Genomic DNA, 19,092 nt, shown 5'->3' with positions numbered 1-19,092 from the left:
CACATACCACAGACCCCTCATCCTGCAATTCAAATAGGGCATCAGTGGTCCAACTTTAACACAGAAAAAACAATCCTACTGGGGTTACAAAGAGGGGGGTGAGAATCTACATTTAATTGAACTACTAATTTTTTTAACCAGAATTGAATTCAATTTAAATGTCGCTTTAGGGGAAATAACAGGAACCTTTTTTGGTACCACAGTTCACAGGGGGAAAATTGATGTTTGTCCTTGCCCTTCAGGGGGAGTGACGACTGGGATGATTTGGCTCTCGCAACTGCACATACAGCAGTTTATCCAAATACACTTCACAATCCCACTGAATTGCAGAACACTGGAGCACTGAAACATCTGTATAAATAATAATGTATGGTAACATGTCTCCAGGCTCTCCCAAAGTCAGAGTAGCATCATCAGTACTTAACTATTTTCAACTGTTACTACTGAAGCTGACGGGGAAATAAGACAACCTTCATGCTGCTCCATAGACTATTTCATATTCATTCTCGGCAGTGATAGCAACACTGCTAAAGAACAAAAGACTCCGTTGGAGGTGTTGCGAATGCTTTAGAGCTGCAGTATTGGGAGGTCAATGTCAAGGTGCAGTCACAGGGCAAGAAGCAGTTTCACACTGGGACACGCATTTAGAGTGGAGCAGGCAGGTAATGGTAAATTATACAGGCAAGTGGTTTGTCAAAAAGTGCTCCAAAGGTAGAAAAGTGCTACGGTTTTAAAGGCAAATGGATTCTCTTGAGGATTTGAACGCTTTAGCGTTGGGCCATCTTGGGGCCTTTTGAAGCCTCAGTACATTGATGCCAGTTCTCAAGGCAACATAGGTTCTATTGCAATGGTTACTGGGCAGAATCATCACTGTAGCCTGGAACCACTGCCCACCCTCAGAAGATGCTCCCCAAAATTCTCTACCAGCTGGAAGGAGAATGGCTGGAAGACTTGCACCCTTTCCCTACTCCCCCCAAGTGAGAATTTTCAACAGAACATCTTAAAAGAACAAAAACAGGCTAGAAAGATTTTCGCTCTTCAATAAATTCAAGGGCAATTACAACATTGCCTTCAGTTATTACACAATATTCGGTGTTAAACTTATGGATGGAGGCTGTTGCTTCATTTAGTAATTTTCCATTGAGGGGACTTCCGGGTGCGGCGATGACCAGCTAAGTTGCACGTTTCGGCAGCTCCCGGTGGAACGGACTTTTGGGCTCTTGATAGGAGCCCCAACGGCAAAAAACACTGTGCGGTAATCCAGAAGGGAATCCCCCCTGGACACGGATGGAAAAAAGAGGGGAAAGTGGCCGGATTGCGGTGGATCCTCTAGAGCAGCGGCCAGGAAGGCAGGCACAAAGCAAGATGGCGTCGGAAGGAGGCAGTTTAATATGGGGCCCTGACCAACAAGAGTTCCTGCGGCGTTGCGTGGAAGAACTCAAAAAGATGAAGAAGGAGCTGTTCGCCCCGATATTACAAGCGATTGAGGGGCTAAAGGAGGAGCAAAAGACCCAGGAACAGGAGCTTCGGGTCGTGAAGGGAAAGGCTGCTGAGAATGAGGACGACATACAGGGCCTGGTGGTGAAAATGGAGATGCACGAGGTACAACACAAAAGGTGTGTGGAAAGGCTGGAGGTGCTGGAGAATAATGCGAGAGGAGGAAGAATTTAAGGATTCTTGGTCTTCCCGAAGATGTAGAAGGGGCGGACGTCGGGGCATATGTGAGCACGATGCTGCACTCGTTAATGGGATCGGAGGCCCCGACGGATCCGCTGGAGGTGGAGGGAGCCTATCGAGTTATGGCACGAAGACAGAGGGCTGGAGAAATTCCTCGAGCCATAGTGGTGAGATTTCTCCGATATAAGGACAGAGAGATGGTCCTCAGATGGGCAAAGAAAACTCGGAGCAGTAGGTGGGAGAACGCGGTGATCCGCGTATATCAAGATTGGAGTGCGGAGGTGGCGAGAAGGAGGGCAAGCTTTAATCGGGCCAAGGCGGTGCTGCACAAACGGACGATTAAATTTGGAATGCTGCAACCGGCAAGACTGTGGGTCACACATCAAGGGAAACACCACTACTTCGAAACGGCAGATGAGGAGTGGATATTTATTGTTGAGGAGAAACTGGAGTGAGCGGGCCAGAAAAAGAACGTTTGGGACAAAGTGGGGGGGTAAATATGTGGGATGAAGGGGGGGGGAAAAAGAGGGAAGAGATGACTTCCCAAGTTGTTAATCCTGCGACCCTGTAACTTTTCTCTCTTCCCCATGTCGTGGGGGAGGGAGGATGAGGAGCTGAGGGCGCCGGCCATTGGGGGCGGGGCCAAAAGGGAAGCGCGGGCTTTGTTCCCGCGCTATGGTAATCACAGCGGGAACAGGGAAGCAGGAAGAAGGGGGCTTCGCACAGTGTGAGCCGAGGTCACGGGGGAAGCCGAGGTCGGCCAGAGTTCGCTGACTTCTGGGAGCAACATGGAGGGTGCAATTACGCTAGTTTGGGATCTAGCGGGGGGGGGGGGGGGGTTAACTGGGTTGCTGCTGCTGGGGAGAAGGGGGAGCTGGTATGGGGGGGGGGGGGGTCGGGGCGGGGGGGGCGCCGCTTGGGGGAGATACAGCTACGTGGGAACCGGGTGAGGAGCTGGATTGAAAAAGGAGATGGCTAGTCGTCAAGGGGGGGGGCGGTAAAGAGCCCCCCAACCCGGTTGATCACGTGGAATGTGAGAGGGCTGAACGGGCCAATTAAGAGGGCACGGGTACTCGCACACCTAAAGAAACTTAAGGCAGATGTGGTTATGCTTCAGGTGATGCATCTGAAGCTGATCAACCAGGTCAGACTACGCAAAGGATGGGTGGGGCAGGTGTTTCATTCGGGGCTAGACGCAAAAAACAGGGGGGTGGCCATACTAGTGGGGAAGCGGGTAATGTTTGAGGCAAAGACTATAGTGGCGGATAGTGGGGGCAGATACGTGATGGTGAGTGGCAAATTGCAAGGGGAGGCGGTGGTATTAGTGAACGTGTATGCCCCGAACTGGGATGATGCCAACTTTATGAGGCGTATGTTAGGACGAATCCCGGACCTAGAAGTGGGGAAGTTGGTAATGGGTGGAGATTTTAATACGGTGCTGGACCCAGGGCTGGACAGATCGAGGTCCAGGACCGGAAGGAGGCCGGCTGCAGCTAGGGTGCTTAAGGACCTTATGGAGCAGATGGGAGGAGTAGACCCCTGGAGATTTAGTAGACCTAGGAGTAAGGAGTTTTCGTTTTTCTCCTATGTCCACAAAGTTTATTCACAAATAGATTTTTTTGTTTTGGGAAGGGCACTGATCCCAAAGGTGACGGGGACGGAGTACACGGCTATAGCCATCTCGGATCATGCTCCACATTGGGTGGACCTGGAGATAGGGGAAGAAAAACAACAGCGTCCACCCTGGAGAATGGACATGGGATTATTGGCAGATGAGGGGGTGTGTTTAAGGGTGAGGGAGTGTATTGAAAGGTACTTGGAACTCAATGATAATGGGGAGGTACAGGTGGGAGTGGTCTGGGAGGCGCTGAAGGCAGTGGTTAGAGGGGAGCTGATATCTATTAGGGCACATAAAGGAAAGCAGGAGGGTAGGGAAAGGGAGCGGTTGTTGAAAGAACTTCTGAGGGTGGACAGACAATATGCGGAGGCACCGGAGGAGGGACTGTACAGGGAAAGGCAAAGGCTACATGTAGAATTTGACTTGTTGACTACGGGTAATGCAGAGGCACAATGGAGGAAGGCACAGGGTGTACAGTACGAATACGGGGAGAAGGCGAGCAGGTTGCTGGCCCACCAACTGAGGAAAAGGGGAGCAGCGAGGGAGATGGGGGGGGGTGAGAGATGAGGAGGGAGAGACGGAGCGGGGAGCGGAGAGAGTGAATGGAGTGTTCAAGGCATTTTACGAAAGATTATATGAAGCTCAGCCCCCGGATGGGAAGGAGAGAATGATGTGCTTTCTGGATCAGCTGGAATTTCCTAAGGTGGAGGAGCAGGAGAGGGTGGCACTGGGAGCACAGATTGAGACGGAGGAAGTAGTGAAAGGGATTGGGAGCATGCAGGCGGGAAAGGCCCCGGGACCAGACGGATTCCCAGTTGAATTCTATAGGAAATATATGGACTTGCTGGCCCCGCTATTGATGAGAACCTTTAATGAGGCGAGGGAAAGGGGGCAGCTGCCCCCGACTATGTCAGAGGCAACGATATCGCTCCTCCTAAAGAAGGAAAAAGACCCGCTGCAATGCGGGTCCTACAGGCCCATTTCCCTCCTGAATGTGGACGCTAAGATTCTGGCCAAGGTAATGGCAATGAGGATAGAGGATTGTGTCCCGGGGGTGGTTAATGAGGACCAAACTAGGTTTGTGAAGGGGAGACAGCTGAATACAAATATACGGAGGCTGCTAGGTGTAATGATGATGCCCCCACCAGACGGGGAAGCGGAGATAGTGGTGGCGATGGATGCCGAGAAAGCATTTGATAGAGTGGAGTGGGATTATTTGTGGGAGGTGCTGAGGAGATTTGGCTTTGGGGATGGGTATATCAGGTGGGTACAGTTGCTGTATAGGGCCCCGATGGCGAGCGTGGTCACGTATGGAAGGGGGTCGGACTATTTTTGGCTCCATAGAGGGACGAGGCAGGGGTGTCTCTGTCCCCGTTATTGTTTGCACTGGCGATTGAACCCCTGGCCATAGCATTGAGGGGTTCCAGGAAGTGGAGGGGAGTACTCGGGGGGGGGGGGGGGGGGGGGGGGGGGGGGGAGAACATCGGGTATCTCTGTATGCGGATGATTTGTTGCTATATGTGGCGGACCCAGCGGAGGGGATGCCAGAGATAATGCGGATACTTGGGGAGTTTGGGGATTTTTCAGGGTATAAACTGAACATGGGGAAAAGTGAGTTGTTTGTGGTGTATCCAGGGGAGCAGAGCAGAGAGATAGAGGATTTACCGTTGAGGAAGGTAACAAGGGACTTCCGGTACTTGGGGATCCAGATAGCCAAGAATTGGGGTACAATACACAGGCTTAATTTAACGCGGTTGGTGGAACAGATGGAGGAGGACTTTAAGAGATGGGACATGGTGTCCCTGTCATTGGCAGGTAGGGTGCAGGCGGTTAAAATGGTGGTCCTCCCGAGATTCCTTTTTGTGTTTCAGTGCTTCCCGGTGGTGATCACGAAGGCTTTTTTCAAAAGAATCGAGAAGAGTATTATGAGTTTTGTGTGGGCTGGGAAGACCCCGAGAGTGAGGAGGGGATTCTTGCAGCGTAGTAGGGACAGGGGGGGGGGCTGGCACTACCGAGCCTAAGTGAGTACCACTGGGCCGCCAATGTTTCAATGGTGTGTAAGTGGATGGGAGAAGGGGAGGGAGCGGCGTGGAAGAGATTGGAGAGGGCGTCCTGCAGGGGGACTAGCCTACAAGCAATGGTGACGGCACCATTGCCGTTCTCACCAAAGAAATACATCACAAGCCCGGTGGTGGTGGCTACATTGAAAATTTGGGGGCAGTGGAGACGGCATAGGGGAAGGACGGGAGCTTCGGTGCGGTCCCCGATAAGAAACAATCATAGGTTAGTTCCGGGAAGAATGGATGGGGGATTTGGAGCATGGCAAAGAGCTGGGGTAGTACAATTAAGAGATCTGTTTGTAGATGGAACGTTTGCGAGTCTGGGAGCGCTGACAGAAAAATATGGGTTGCCCCAAGGGAATGCATTTCGGTACATGCAATTGAGGGCTTTTGCGAGGCAACAGGTGAGGGAATTCCCGCAGCTCCCGACGCAGGAGGTGCAGGATAGAGTGATCTCAGAGACATGGGTGGGGGATGGTAAGGTGTCAGACATATACAGGGAAATGAGGGACGAGGGGGAGATCATGGTAGATGAGCTGAAAGGGAAATGGGAAGAAGAACTGGGGGAGGAGATTGAGGAGGGGCTGTGGGCTGATGCCCTAAGTAGGGTAAACTCATCGTCCTCGTGTGCCAGGCTAAGCCTGATACAATTTAAGGTGTTACACAGGGCGCATATGACTGGAGCACGGCTTAGTAAATTTTTTGGGGTAGAGGATAGGTGTGCGAGATGCTCGAGAGGCCCAGCAAATCACACCCACATGTTCTGGTCATGCTCGGCACTACAGGGGTTCTGGGTGGGGGTGGCAAAGGTGCTTTCGAAGGTGGTGGGGGTCCGGGTCAAACCAAGCTGGGGGTTGGCTATATTTGGGGTTGCAGAAGAGCCGGAAGTGCAGGAGGCGAGAGAGGCTGACGTGTTGGCCTTTGCGTCCCTAGTAGGCCGGCGCAGGATATTGTTAATGTGGAAGGAAGCCAAACCCCCGGGGGTGGAGACCTGGATAAACGATATGGCAGGGTTTATAAAGTTAGAACGGATTAAGTTCGTGTTAAGGGGTTCGGCTCAGGGGTTCACCAGGCGGTGGCAACCGTTCGTCGATTACCTCACAGAAAGATAGAGGGAATGGAGAAGAAGTAGACAACAGCAGCAACCCAGGGGGGAGGGGGGGGGGGGGGGGGGGGGGGGGAGGGGGGGTAGAGGAATCGGACGGACTCTCAGGGATGTTATTGTATATGTATAGGTATTTGTTATAGGTAATTGTATATTGGATTGTTGGATTGTATTTTTGGAGAGTATTTATTTTGGATAAGGCAGTTGCCAGTTTTGTTTATATATTATTTATTTATTTGTTTAAAACTGGCCACTGTTATTTATATTGCTTTATTGTTGTGTAAAAGAAACACTACGTACTGTTATGTTTGGCCAAAAATCTTGAATAAAATATATATTTTTTTAAAATAAAAATTTTCCATTGAGGGGGATGCACACGCACACACCCGCCCAGTCATAACCTGCACCCGCACAGGACTTGAGTGAGGACGATTGCATTTCCCATGGCCCTTGAGGAATATGGGCTACTCCGCTAAGGGGCAGGGGAAGCTCAATTAACTTTGTATAGGAGGCAGGCCAGTTTGGAACCGGCCATCTCAGACCCGGTTAGGTACCACCAAGGGGGGGGCTCCTCGGTGTGGAATCCCCAGTGTCTTCATAAAACACACTCTAGGGCAACACGGTGGCATAGTGGTTAGCACTGGGACTGCGGCGCTGAGGACCCGGGTTCGAATCCCGGCCCTGGGTCACTGTCCGTGTGGAGTTTGCATATTCTCCCCGTGTCTGCGTGGGTTTCACCCCCATAGCCCCAAAGATGTGCCGGTTAGGTGGATTGGCCACGCTAAATTGACCCATAATTGGGAAAATAAAATAAAACACAGCCAGTAGCAACTTGCCAAATATAAAATCTATTTTTGATCCGTTATATATTTCTTTAGCATCCAATTACATTTTACGCGATGGAGATGGATGATGCTGCACAGACTGGTTTAAATCATCCATTTGCACTGCCAAAAATCACATGGATCCAGCACTGGATTTAAAACCAGGGGAAGAGGCCAACTCTACCCATCATAAAAGTCCAATTGTAGGTCAGAGAGTGTAGATTCATTTGCAGTGATCTAGTCAGCGGAAGAGAAATTGAGGAAAAGAAAACAGTCCTAACGTGCGAATATTGGGCATCTCATCAATTTCACAATTCAAGCGTTCAAAACAAAAGTGAACTGTTTGAAGGAGTGTTTTGTGCAGCTTCTTTTAAAGAAAAAAAATCTATGTTCAGAGGGTCTGATCTATTCCCAGCTCTGACGCAATTGCCAATACTCATCGTCAGAATCCAGCATGAGGTGTGCAAATTAATTCACCCTTTGGGAGGGGGAAAATAGGTCATCGTAGCTGGTTATCTCCATCAGATGACAGGAGCTGCACGTCAGATACTTAGGTGAGTGAGGGGAGGGGAGGGGGGGGTTGGAAAGAGAAAAAAGGAAGAATCGAGTCCTACTAGTATACCACTGACTGCACTCCCAACTGCAAATGTAAAACAATTTTAATCATCAATTAGCCAGGGCTACACACAACAAATTAATTTTAGATCAGCTCAAAAGAAGGCAGGTTCTTAAATGGCGTATAACAGTGACGCTTTGCATCGGAACACAAGCATTGAACAACATGAAGGAAACCATTTATTTCAAACCACATTGCACAGAATTATCAGACTTCAAAATACATTCCTACAGTCAGACGATCTCACTCATGATTTAATTTCATTTGCAGCATTTGAATTCAGCGAACAAACTCCACATGCACTCATTGTAAATGAAATGGCTTTTTATCTCTCAAATAAAAATCCATTGCAGTTAATTTAAATCAGAGCCAGCGAGTCCAAAGCTGCCTCAACGATCCTTAAGCGCAACAAAAAAGTTGGTGGGTCAAAGTTGTTCAAGCTTTGTAACTCTTTTAAGATACGAAACAGAAAAGAGCCAAATGAAATATTGATCTTGTGTTAAAAGTGGCGTAAACAACTCATACCTCAGTACAATGCAAAAACAAATCCAGCCCAGTCTCCAAATGCGTCCAATTCCACTAGCAAGCACACTCCACCTTCGTGGCCTAGTCACAAAATGTCGGTTTCATCCAGAATGCTGCGATGGGGGAAGAGAGGGAGGATAGAGAAAGATCTCAAGAAAATCAGAATACTCCGACCATCTAACATTGAAAAAATACCATGTCTAGGAGCAAAGACAGAGAGAGAGACAAACTTACACAGCAAATCCAATAGACACATGATGCAATCGCCAACTATAAAGGCTGTAGCCGTTCCTAATCGGTATCAGCTGCTCATCATGTGGTCCTGCAGATTGATCAAGGCCTTACCCCTCAGAACAAACTATCCAATTAAATTCTGACGCCATGTCTCCAGCATATTAACCAAATCGTTGAATATTTTGAAACTTCAATGGAGTAAAGTGCATTATAAAAGCCTAGTTTATCCACACTATTTGTGGACCAAAGGCTTGATTTGTCCAAATCAAATGTAGGAAATTGTTTTTAAAATAGTGTCCAACCAGATGAAAGTAGAAAGTACTTCAGATGCCGGAAATCAGAGATGAAGACAGAAAATGTTGGAAATACTCAGCAGGTCTGGGTGGCTATGGTCTGGGTGGCTATGGAAAGAGAAAAAGTTAACCTTTCAGTGACCTTCCATCAGAACAGAACATTCCTGTGTAACGTTTTATGCTCTAGCCACGTCTTTCAGTCGTCTTTGGAAATCTTCCCCAAACATTCCTCTTCAGAGCTCCAACTCGTGAAGCTAGAAAAGTTTCTAAACCGAAGAGACTCGGACAGCTAGCCGACCACAAATCTCTTGAACACAGCGCAATGATCCGTCTCAAAAAGTCTTGGGACCAGGAGCAGACCACCATGCAGTTGGATCATTGTTTCAAAGGACAACAAAAATAAATGGTCTCTCGCAAAGCGTAACATGTGTAAAAAATAAAGATGTAATAAACAGTATGAGACGGTCACCGGCCCCCTTGAGTCTGGTCCAGCATGCAATAAAAATCATAAGTTTTCTTTTTAAATAAACATTTTATTGAGGTATTTTTTGGTATTATAACAACACAATAACAACCAGGGTAGAGGGGTCAATTACTAGGGGGCATAGGTTTAAGGTGCGCGGGGCAAGGTTTAGAGTAGATGTACGAGGCAAGTTGTTTTACACAGAGGGTAGTGGGTGCCTGGAACTTGCTGCCGGAGGAGGTGGTGGAAGCAGGGATGATAGTGACATTTAAGGGGCATCTTGACAAATACACGAATAGGATGGGAATAGAGGGATTCGGACCCAGGAAGTGTAGAAGATTGTAGTTTAGTCGGGTAGCATGGTCGGCATGGACTTGGAGGGCCGAAGGGCCTGTTCCTGTGCTGTACTTTTCTTTGTTCTAATAAACAATGTACAGGAAACTATAAACCTAGTGCAAAAGTCGTCTCCCTCCCTTACAGGTCCCACCTTTATTAGCCCCCTACTCCAAGCTAAACTAGCCCTTCTGCTGACGATTAATTTTTCGCAAAGAAGTCGACGAACGGTTGCCACCTCCGGGCGAACCCCAACAGTGACCCTCTCAAGACAAACTTGATTTTCTCCAAACAGAGAAAGCGAGCCATGGCAGATAGCTAGGCCTCAGATTTCGGGGGCTTTGAGTCCCTCCAAGCTAATAGTATCCGTCTCCGGGCTACCAGGGAAGCAAAGGCCAGAACGGCTGCCTCTTTCTCCTCCTGGATTCCCGGGTCTTCCGACATCCCAAAAATCGGCACCTCTGGACTCAGCGCCACCCTTGTTTTTAACACCGTGGACATGACGTCTGCAAACCACTGCCAAAATCCCCTAAGCTCCACCCCACCCCCCCCACCCCCCTGTGATTTGCCTTTCCTTCCTCTTAGGTTTAGCTGTCCCTCCCCCGGTCAATTTCTCCCTCTCATGCTTTGGCGACTTTCCCCTGATTCTAGGCTACCTGGCTATTCTTCCGCTTGTTCGTTGGCCACAAACAGGTCCCGGAACAATTGGGTGAATGGCTCCCACGTTCTGTGGAAGCCGTCGTCTGACCCTCGGATGGCGAATTTGATTTTCTCCATTTGGAGAGATTCCGAGAGGTCGGACAGCCATGTGGACATGGTTCGCTGGCCCTCCCGCACATTTTGCACACCTGTCTTCCACTCCAAAGAATCTGCTCATCCGGGCCACTGTCACGTGATCCCGGTGAACGACCTTAAATTTTTTTTTTTATAAATGTTTTTGATTGGGTTTTTGAACAAAGTATATTTACCGTTATGTTCATTGTAAATTCTATGTAAAAAAAAAAAAGGATAAGAGATATATACGTATATAGAAGAGAAGGGCACACCCAAACATACCAAAGACAAGAAAATAGTAAATAATAAAAAATAAAATAGAATAATTGGTAGGGTATTGTGCACCAGCTCAACAGCAGCAACTCGGTACACCTGGCAAAATTAGTTACAACTGTTTGTGGGGAAGGGGGGGGGGGGGTGTTGGTGCTGTCGCTTGCTTCTCCTGGACGGATCTCGTTGCCGTCTCGCGCTCACCTCCGCCTCTGCCGTTCCTCCAGTCTTTCGTCTTTATTCGCCTCGTTCCCTGCTCCTGGAGATGCCCTGTTCGTTATTGTATCCCGTGCCTTCCTTCCGCTCTCATTTCCCTACCTCCCCCCCACCTCCCTGGGTCTCTCTTGTTCCCAGTCTCTTCTCTCTTCCACCCCCCTCCCCCCCTGCTGTGATTCGCCTTTCCTTCCTCTTAGGTTTAGCTGTTCCACCCCCCCCCCCCCGGCCCGGTCTATCTCTCCCTCTCATGCTTTGGCGACTTTCCCCTGATTCTTGGCTACCTGGCTATTCTTCCGCTTGTTCGTTGGCCACAAACAGGTCCCGGAACAATTGCGTGAATGGCTCCCACGTTTGTGGAAGCTGTCGTCTGACCCTCAGATGGCGAATTTGATTTTCTCCATTTTGGAGAGATTCCGAGAGGTCGGACAGCCAGTCTGCAGCTTTGGGTGATGCTGCTGACCGCCAGCCGAACAGGAGTCTACGGCGGGCGATCAGGGAGGCAAAGGCAAGGGCGTCTGCCCTCCTCCCCAGGAATAGATCTGGCTGGTCTGAAACCCCGAAGACCGCCACTTTCAGGCATGGCTCCACCCTCATCCCCACCACTTTGGACATTGCCTCGAAGAAGGAAGTCCAGTACCCAGCAATCTGGGGCAAGACCAGAACATGTGGCCAGGCCTCCTTGGCACCGTTCCCATCTATCCTCCACCTCTGGGAAGAACCTACTCATACAGGTTCTTGTTAAGTGGGCTCTATGTACCACTTTTAGCTGCGTCAGGCTGAGCCTTGCGCACGTGGAGGTGGAGTTGACCCTCTGCAGTGCTTCGCTCCAGAGTCCTCACCCTATCTCAATCCCCAGGTCCTCCTCCCATTTCTTTCTTGTTGCGTCCAGTACAGTGTCGGCGCTGTCTATCAGTCGGTCATACATATCACTACAGTTTCCTTTATCGAGTATGCTTGCGTCCAGTAACTCTTCCAGTAATGTCTGTCGTGGCGGTTGTGGGTACGTCCTTGTCTCCTTTTGTAGGACGTTTTTGAGCTGTAGATACCTTAGCTCGTTTCCCCTGGCTAGCTGGAATTTCTCGGTCAGTTTGTCGAACGACCTTAAATTGTATCAGGCTGAGCATGGCACATGTGCGGACGCGTTGACTCTACTCAACGCGTCCGCCCATAGACCATCCTCTATCTCTCCTTCCAGCTCCTCCTCCCACTTGCGCTTCAGCTCCTCGGTCTGCGTCTCCTCTGACCCCATAAGTTCCTTGTAAATGTCAGCGATGCTCCCTTCTCCTACCCACCCTCTGGAAACTACCCTGTCCTGAATCCCCCTTATCACTAGGAGCGGGAAGGTTGACACCTGTTTACGTAGGAAGTTCCGCACCTGCAGATACCTGAATTTGTTTCCCCTTGCCAACCCAAACTTCTCCTCCAGCGCCCTCATATTCGGAAAGTTCCCCTCTATAAACATATCCCCCACCTTCTCAATCCCTGCTCTCGGCCATATCCGAAACCCCCCATCCATACTTGCCGGGGCAAACCGGTAATTATTACAGATTGGGGACCAGACCGATGCTCCCTCTGCTCCCACATGTCTCCTCCATTGCCCCCAGACTCTCAGGGCCGCCACCACCACGGGGCTGGTGGAGTACCGTGCCGGCGGGTACGGCAGAGGCGCAGTTACCAACGCCCCCAAACTGGTGCCCTTGCATGAAGCCACCTCCATACGCTCCCATGCCAACCCCTCCCCCACCACCCACTTCCTGATCATGACTATATTCGCCGCCCAGTAATAGTTACTAAAATTTGGCAGCGCCAGCCTGCCCTCTCCCCGACTCTGCTCAAGCATTACCTTCCTTACCCGCGAGGTCTTGCTCGCCCAAACAAAGCCAGAGATCACTTTGTTGACCCGTTTAAAAAAGGACCGCGGAATAAAGAAGGGGAGACATTGAAACACGAACAGGAATCTCGGGAGGACCGTCATCTTCTCCGCCTGCACCCTCCCAGCTAATGACAATGGGAGTGCGTCCCATCTCCAAAAATCGGCCTTCATTTGGTCTACTAGCTGGGCCAGATTTAATTTATGCAGCCGGTCCCATTCCCGCGCCACTTGAATGCCTAGGTACCTTGAATGCCCTCGGCACCTAATCTAAATGGCAGCTCCCACAATCGCCTCTCCTGTCCCCTTGCCTGGACCGCAAACATCTCACTTTTCCCCATATTTAGCTTATACCCGAAAACCAGCCAAATTCCCCTCGAATCCTCATGATTTCTTCCATCCCCTCTAATGGGTCCGATACATACAGAAGTAGGTCATCTGCATAGAGCAAGACTCTGTGCTCCACCTCCTCCTCCCCCCACCCCCCCCGCCCCAAACCCCCAGACCAGCCCCTTCAGGCTCAGAGCAATTGCCAACGGCTCTATTGCTAGCGCGAACAACAGTGGGGAGAAGGGACATCCCTGTCTCGTCCCCCGGTGCAGTCTAAAATAGTCCGATGTTGTTCTATTCATCCGTACACTTGCCACAGGAGCCTTGTACAACAACCTGACCCAGTCAATAAAGCCCTGCCCAAATCCGAACCATCCCAGTACTCCCACAGATAATCCCATTCTACCCGATCAAATTACTTTTCTGCATCTATTGCGATCACTACCTCCACCTCCCTACCTTCCGGGGGCCTAATGATCACATTTAACAACCTTCTTTCATTGACCACCAACTGCCTTCCCTTAACAAACCCCATCTGGTCCTCCCCAATAACGTCCGGAACAAATCCTCAATCCTGGAGGACAAGATTTTGGCCAGCAGTTTGCGCAGAATCTCAAGACATTCTTCAAAGAGCAGGATATTCCTCCTATCTACATTATCTTCTCCAAAAATACAGTACCCGCATCAATCATCTCGTTTTCCATTTGTGGCATCTTCCTGCTGTGTACAAATTGGTTGCACGTCAAAAGTAATTTATTAGTTACAAAGTACCACTCTCAAAAGTCTCCAGATGAATACTTCCGTTCTCTGGGCTGCACTCTTCCCATCAACACTTATCTGGCCAGTGTTGTTTGTGGGATCTTACTGTGCATGAATTCCCACATCACAACAGCAACACTCTGCCTTGGCTGTAAGGCCCTTCGGGGTCTCTGACAGTTATAAAGCGGTGCTGCTGAAAATGAAAATCTTTTTTTCTAACCTTACACTTCTTCTGATTGTTCTGCTGCATGGACCAGCGCGCTATTCTCCACCTACATCACCAAGCTCCTGGCCAGTACCCTGAACGGATACCACCACAAAAAGGAGCGGATCTTAATCAATATGGAATATGCAATCCTGAGATGTTTCTGCTCACATCGGTTCCACTGCAATGAAGCTGCCATCATTGGCCTCGAAATCTCTGATGTGATGGCTCTGTGATCCTAATATCTCATTTAACAATGCTTAGCTATCATAATGATCACTTAGAAAAAAGCAAATAAGACCTAATTAAGTTGCAACATAATGATAAACTAGCCAAACAAGATATAAAACCTGCCAGCATTTTAATAGTTATTGAAGTCTGAAATACTAACACAAATTCAGGGAAACATTAATCTCGAAAGCGAGGAGTAATTTCCTACTCTTATCTTTTTTTTTAAATGCATTTCCGGGATATGCGCGTCCCTGGTTAGGCCAGCATTTATTGCCCTTCCCAGTTGCCCTTCAGAAGGTGGTGGTGAGTTGCCTTGAAACGCTGCAGTCCTTGAGGTGTAAGTACACCCATTGTGCTCTTAAGGAGGAAGTTTTAGGATGTTGCTCCAGCAACAGTGAAGGGACGGCGATATATTTCCAAGTCAAGGTGGTGAGTGACTTGGAGGAGGATCATCCAGGTGGTCAGGTCCCCAGGTATCTGCTGCTCTTGTTCTTCTAGATGGTGGCAATCATGGGTTTGGAAGGTGCTGTCTGAGGAACCTTGGTGAGTTACTGCAGTGCATCTTGTAGATGGTACATAAGGCTGTCACTGTTCGGCGGTGGTTGAGGGTTTGAATGTTTGTGGTTGGGGGGGGTGGGGGGGAATCATGCGGGCTACTTTGGCCTGGATGGTGTCAAGCTTCTTGAATGTTGTTGGAGCCGCACTCATCCAGGCAAGTGGAGATTATTCCATTTCACTCCTGACTTGTGCCTTGTAGGTGATGGACAGGCTTTTTGGGGTGGTGGTGGTGGGGGGGGGGGGGGGGGGGGGGGGTCAGGAGGTGCGTTACTCGCCATAGGATTCCTAGCCTTTGACCTGCCCTGGTAGCCACAGTATTCATCGTGGCATTATTGTATCTGTTAATCATACATCAATGGTATTTAATTAAATGCAAGTGGAGGGCATTAATTGGGGTTTCGCTTGTACAAATGCAAAGACTAAACAAAGTAAACAGTGACTCCAGTACTATCCTTCATCAATTGATTTCTTAATATCTGGCACTATAGCAGGTAGTATTTCACTAGCTGATGATGCAGAACTGGTACAAATTTTATTTAAAATTCCAGAGAGAAGCAAATAACCATATAGCAACATCTAACTTGAAAAAGGTGTGGACGTTTATTTAAAGATAAACACAGCTGTTGATGCTGGTTACACCTTTAGTACACCAGTTTACATTTCATTAAAAACAATTTGATGAAATAACAAACAGGGTATACAATTTCTACACAGGTTGAAAATACATCCAGATAGCTAATATGCGAGCCGACATTATCGCCTTACTTCATTTCGTCCTCTTTTTATAAATTGTTCTTGTACCATACATTATTGTTTACTCAAGAAAAGTGACAGGTTTCAGGTCTTGGACCTCTATGGAAGTCAGCACTAGTATTCATCAACCTACCAATCTTCCCCACTATTCTCTCCTGCACCCGAGCTGCTGGGCTGGGGTAAACTGGAGTTTTCCAGCGAACCATTCTGTTCCAACTTAAAAAACTGGGTCTAGCCAGGAACTGGAACAGGCTCAGCTTTAGGAAAGAGCTGACCACATGAGAAGGTCACAAACCTTGAGTCAGGAACATGTGCACTTTAAGTGTGGCTCTGCAGGGTTAGGCCTCCAGCTGTTGCTGAGAACAGAGGGCTTCCTTTGGTACAACAGTGCATTATACAGCCACAAGAACAAATTTAGTCAAATCAAAATCAGCCAAATCAGTGAAGACATTAGCAGACTTTAGAGGGGGAAAAAAAAACTTGGCATTTATTCAGCGCCCGTCACAACCAAAGGGCACCCCAAAAGCAGCCGATAGCCAATTAGGTACTTTTGAAGTGCCAGCACTGTTGCAATATGGCGATGGCATAGTGGTATTGTCACTGGACAAGAAAACCAGAGACTCAGAGTAATGCACTGGGGACCCAGGTTCAAATCCCACCACTGCAGATGGTCAAATTTGAATTCAATAAAAATCTGGAATTTTAAAAAGTCTAATGATAACCGTGAAACCATTGTCGATTGTTGGAAAAACCCACCTGGTTTTAATGTCCTTTAGGGAAGGAAATCTGACACACACACACTTGCACAGGAAGAATGGTCACTTAACTGTGTCCGAGAAGATAGCCATGGAACTAGACTCAAATGTGTAGGTGTTCAAAATCTGCAGGTCAGCAACATCTTGGAACGGTGGAGGGAGATGAGATGACTGCAGTTAATGAAATCAGCAGCCTGTTTTTCTTATCCACTAGTTTCAATTGGAAAAGGAACTGGAAAAGGCTGAAAATTCACCGTCAAAGACTAATCTCACTCTCCTTGAATGGTTACAGCACAGGGCTCATAGTTAAGGTGATCTTTCGGAGGGTCGGTGCAGACTCGATGGGCAAATGGCCTCCTTCTGCACAGTAGGGATTCTATGGGACTCAGCTAGTCCTACTGCCCCATGTTTAGCCCGTAGCCCTGCAATTCTTTCCCACCCCCCTTTTAGATAATTATCCAATTTCCTTCCAAAAGCCATAATCTGCCTGCACCACGCTGATGCTGTGTCCCAGATCCTAACCACACAGTGACATTTTAAAAATGTCCTCACTTCACCTCTGGTTCTTAAACTGGTGTTGTCTGGTTTCTCTGCCAATGGGAGCAGTTTCTCCTCATCTACTCTATCCAGATTCCTTATGATTCTGAGCAGCTCTCTCAGAGCGAGTTATGGAACAGAATGCAACTCCCCCATGAGCGGGCAGCACTGGTATTACGGAATGGAAACCATCAAAAAGCCAACCCAAACTCTCAACCCATACTTTATTGATGGGGACCACAGCAACAACACTGATGGACCTCGTGCCATACGTTCTCAGCCCTGTCCAAAATGGAAAGATAGCTCAGATAAGGAAGTTTTGCCTGTTTTGTCGACAGAAGGTTTAATCAGGCATAACAATGGAAACAGGGGCAGGTCAGAGCTTTGAGGTAGGAGCCAAAAACCCAAACTGTGTATTTCTAATTCTGGTGCACTGGGTAACCCTTTGAAGGTCAATTCCTCCGCCTTGCTCAACGCATGTTCGTGCTCCAACATCACTTCAGAAATGCATTTGGAAAGGTCCATGTCGAAAAGCAACCCCTTTCCAGTCAGCACTGCGCACTCGAGGAGGGGGGTATTCACCCAGAAAGATGGAACTTCAGCCATTGAATATTAACCATCACAATACAGCAGTTAATCAGCAAAGATTGCGTGTTCAAATCCTTGTTATGAAGCCAGAATTTACAACCTTCGCAGATTTACAGCTGGTAAATGACCCAGAACTAATTTTCTTTTGGTCTGAAACAGCTGGTATCAAAACTTGAGAATCAACAGACCATCAGCAAATCAAGTTAAGACAGCAGTGCTCGTTTTCAGCTTAAGAGTCAAGGAAACTTTAAACCATGCTGCATCTTTGGCTGTTGCTTTGATTGCTAGTTTAGGACAGTGGAAATCTCACAGTATTCTATTTTTCCGATAAAAAACAAACAGGAGTTTGCCTCAACCCCAGGAAAGATGCAGGATTTCAAACTTGTGCGCGCTTCTCAGCCAGAGCAGTTCTGAAACCACAATAGAAAGTGTAACAGAACAAAGTCTGTCCACATAACACAGCAACATACAAAAACCAAACACAGCAGCTAACCATGTACTTCTTTGGAGAAAGAAGAAATTGACTGATTTTCTTGGAGATCAGTACGCAAGTCTCAGTTCGACACTGCAGAATTGCTTATACTATCATCTTACCATTGTCCGCGATAAGTGGGACAGGCATAATGAAGAGATGCCAGCGCTCTGACTCACATTCCAACTTGTCCCACTTCCCTTACACTGTGCAGTAAGACAACAATTCCCCAAAGGATGGGTATGAAGCCAACGTCATACTCACACAGAATACCCTGAGGTCTGATAGCGAGTCAGTCAACAACACTGAAAGCCCCACCTTGCTTCTACTCCACTATCCCTGAAGCCTAAACCCTGGAGGACCGAAGGGTCTGTTCGTGTGCTGAATGCCCCACTAAGAATGAACAGCAAAATAACATTTTTTTTAAAAAAAATTTTAAACTGTCCAACAATAATACTATCAGCAACCTACAAGTGAATTAAGTCTCTTAGGAAGTATCCATTAAGTATTAAAAAGTAAAATTGGCTGGTGCCTCTGTTAACCCATGTGTAATAGTTATTACAACATTGCTGGCTTGAGGGGAGGCGGGGAATAATCACACTTCTTTGCATCAAAACTGTTGAAGCATTTATCCAGAATCAATCTTTGTCTTTTAATCCATTTGTACATAAATCTTTTAACAACTCATATCCCCGCCCCGCTGTTCATAGACGCACATGTACGGGGAGATTTCTTCCATGGTCCCCACCCCCTTGCAGCATGTTTCTCACAGGTGGCGGGAGGTGGGCCGCTGTTGGCCAGCAGCGGGGATGTTCTGGGCCCGCTGCTGTCAATGGGATTTCCCATTCAATCCACCCCGCCTCCATCACCAGGAATATATATGCACCTACTTGCATACTGCAAGTTCTCAAACAGCAAGGAGGTGATTGTTATTCAAGTGATATTGATTTAGGGATAAAGGGTCACCTCTAATAATAATAATCTGTATTGTCACAAATCGGCTTACATTAACACTGCAATGAAGTT

General features: G+C 48.2%; 1 protein-coding gene across 3 annotated transcripts in view; it reads right to left on the bottom strand.

Annotated features, from left to right (window-relative positions):
* The window catches only part of rab27a (RAB27A, member RAS oncogene family), a 172,485-nt gene that overhangs the window by 80,319 nt on the left and 73,074 nt on the right, over positions 1-19,092 (bottom strand). The window contains exon 3 of one of the 3 annotated variants that reach the window (XM_072470770.1): positions 8,426-8,538. The exons of the other annotated variants lie outside the window; for them this stretch is intronic. The gene's annotated coding sequence lies outside the window, so the exon portion shown is untranslated. The remainder of the gene's footprint in view (positions 1-8,425; positions 8,539-19,092) is intronic. 3 annotated transcript variants of the gene reach the window in all.

Source organism: Scyliorhinus torazame, chromosome 12 (assembly GCF_047496885.1).
Source record: "Scyliorhinus torazame isolate Kashiwa2021f chromosome 12, sScyTor2.1, whole genome shotgun sequence".
NCBI lineage: Eukaryota > Metazoa > Chordata > Chondrichthyes > Carcharhiniformes > Scyliorhinidae > Scyliorhinus > Scyliorhinus torazame.
Note: the sequence above shows the minus strand (reverse complement) of the source record. Positions and strands in the feature narration are given on the sequence as shown.